A 3,309-nucleotide genomic window follows, 5' to 3' on the forward strand; every position below is an offset into this window, starting at 1 on the left:
GTAATTTTCTGATAGAAGACTCTGCTAGTGGATCCGACAATGGGAAGGAATGGGTGTTCCTGGCTATCAAGGAAGATGATCCGGCATTGGAAGAGAATGTACTTGAAGAGAAGGCACTTGCTGCTAAAATTGAAGACAAGGATGAATGGGTAATTGGCAGTGGTTGTTAACATCATATGATTGGAGGTAAATGGAAGTTTTTGTCTTTGCAAGAATTTGATGGTGGACTAGTTAGATTTGGAGATGACAAGGCATGTATGATGAAAGGAAAAGGAACTATATCATTGGATGGTAAGAACAATACTGACAATGTTTATTATGTTGAAAGTTTGAAGCATAATCTTTTGAATGTAGGACAATTGGTAGATAATGAATTAAAATTACAATTCAAGGACGGAAAATGCAAACACATTAACAAATTTGGCTTGGAGATTGCAACCGGTACACAGACAAAAGGTAATATATTTCATTTGAACTGCCGTGAGAAGACATGTTTGATTACACTGATTGATGAGAGTTGGCTATGACATAGAAGGTTGTGTCATGTGAATTTTGATTGCATTGTGAAGATCAGTGCAACTAAGGCAGTTAGGGATATACCTAAGATTATGAAGCCCTATAATCCGGTATGTAAAGAATGTCAAATGGGTAAACATGTCAGAACCTCTTTTAGGAGTATACAAGATAAATCAAATGATGTTCTTGATCTTATTCATACTGATTTATGTGGCCCTGCTAGAGTTAAAAGTTTTCATGGTGATAGATATTTCATGCTAATCATTCATGATTATTCTAGAATGATGTGGGTTACTTTTTTGAGAGAAAAATCTGAAGCATTTGAAAATTTTAAAAACTTTAAGGATAAAGTGGAAATTGAGACATGATTGAAGATTAAATGTTTGAGATCAGATCATGGTGGAGAATTCACATCCGGTGAGTTTAATAATTTTTTTGATAAGCATGGTATAAGAAGATAATTTTCTGCTCCCCGAACACCTCAACATAATGGAGTTGTGGAAAGGAAGAAGAAAACTATCTTGGATGCTGCTACAACAATGATGATGGAAGCTAATCTACCTCATATCTACTGGAGAGAAGCAGTGAGTACAATGATTTATACATTCAACAGAGTACATATTAAAGGGGAAACTAGTAAGACACCTTATGAATTATGGTTTGGCAATACACCTACAGTTAAGTATTTCAGAATTTTTGGTAGTAAATGTTATATCAGGAAAGATGATACTATTGGGAAATTTGATCCTAGATGTGATGAAGGCATAATTCTTGGTTATTCTAATGAAAGAAAAGCATATAGATGTTATAACAAGTGATTGCAGAGAATTGTGGAAAGTGCTAATGTCAAAGTAGATGAGCTGAACATAAGTCAAATTAGAGTTTATGAGAAGGAACAGGCAGTGGAAATGATTATATCTGAACCGGTAGCACCTTTACCGGAACAGAGAATTGAACCAGTTACTCCGACAACATCAGAGAATTCTACAGTAACTGAAGAACACGGAAGAGGATCAGAATGTCAGAAGACTCCTAGGTATGTGAGATTGAATCATTTTGAAGATCAAATCATCGGGGATAAGAGCAATGGAGCGATGACAAGAAGAAGATTGGCAACTAATGAGGTATATTTAATTTCATAAATTAAACTGGTATCAGTAATTGAAGCATGTAAAGATGAACATTGTGTTGTCCTCATTTTTGTTTTCAAAAATGAAGGACCATTACATGAAATTTTTGTCAAAAAATGAAAAATTTACTCTATGGAACGCTTCTCGAGGTAGAATTTTGCCTAATCCTTGGACTGGCTTAATCCTCAGTCCATCCTCGAACCACGTTTCGAATTTAGTCGCATCCTGGGTTCGTTTTCTATGTCTTTCTTTCAATTTTGGGTTTTTTCTCCCTGACTGCAGGTGGGAAATTTTCCTTGAATTACAAGTTTTAATGATTTCCTTTGTTTTGGTGTTTGTAGGGAAATTTTTGGCTAAATACAAGTGCACTTTATTGAAATAAGAACTTATAATTTGCTTTTTATTTCCCCCTTGATGCTTTTTGGCTTTTTTAGTCTTTGTAGGGATTTTTTGAACAAGTTACAAGTTAATTTTAAATTACATATTTAAAGGTCATTTGTAATTCTTTTGTAAAACCCCTACTTTAATGTCTTTTGCTTGTAATAGGGTTTTTAAACCCCTATTACATGTGTGCAAGTTATTAAAACTTGTTGTAGGGATTTTATTTTCCCTTTACAAGTAATTTGTAAATTGCACATCTCTCTCCAAAACCCGATTTTGCCTAGGAATGAAATAAAGTGACATTTTAAATTTGTTATTTTGCTCAAAAAACCCGATTTTCTCCATAAAGTGCAAATTGAAGGATTTTAAACTTGTAATTGTATTTTTAAAACCCGATTTTGCCTTGTTCATGAAAAAGTGGCATTTTAAACTTGCTATTTCGTTCAAGAAACCCGATTTTCACAAATACATGCAATTTTGAACTTGCTATTTCATCCAAAAAACCCGACCAGCCAAGATAAAACGTTTTTGTTGGAGATTTGAAGCAAATTTTGTGGAGAATTCAAGGAGTAAGGAAGCGATTTTGTAGCAAAGCAATTTATGTGAGTTGAAGAACACGTTGCTGCTGTTTTTGTGATAATTTACCCTTGTTTTCTGTAAAAAATGGTTTACCACATGGTTCCTTGAATCCACATTTTGGGGGATTTTAACTCCATAAACTTGCAATCTCCTAAGGCGTTTTTGCCTTTCATACCTAGGCGTTGAAGTTAGAAGGAGATTTGGTGACTTCTTGTGCCATTTTAGATGCATATGATGCCATGTTTTTTCCACACGATCCTTCAAAGGTTGCGTTTTGGAGGGTTTTGATGCCATGTTTTCTTCTCTCTCTTAGGCGTTTTGCTTTGGGACTCTTAGGTGTGATTCCTCTTTGGCATTTTGGCTCTTCAAACTTGCATTTGATGCCACATTTTGCTGCTTATGGTGTTTTAATAAAAACGTGGCTAGGGTTTCAGATTACGGTTTATCTCTATTTAAGAGCTATTCTTCTCTCTTCCAAAGAATGATCATCTTTTGGAGAGGCATTTTCAGTTTGAAACAAGGTATGCTTTCTTTTCTTTTCTTGTGTCATTTTCTTGTTTTCTTATTTTTCCTTTCTAGTTGTAGACTTGTATATATGTTGTTCTTGCCCCAAAAATCAGTTTTGTGAGAGATATTTTCCCCCTTGAAAAGCAATTTTTGAATTGCATTGATCTTCCCCATTTTCTCTCTTTATTTGTAGTCG

The sequence above is a fragment of the Cryptomeria japonica genome, chromosome 2 (assembly GCF_030272615.1).
Source record: "Cryptomeria japonica chromosome 2, Sugi_1.0, whole genome shotgun sequence".
NCBI lineage: Eukaryota > Viridiplantae > Streptophyta > Pinopsida > Cupressales > Cupressaceae > Cryptomeria > Cryptomeria japonica.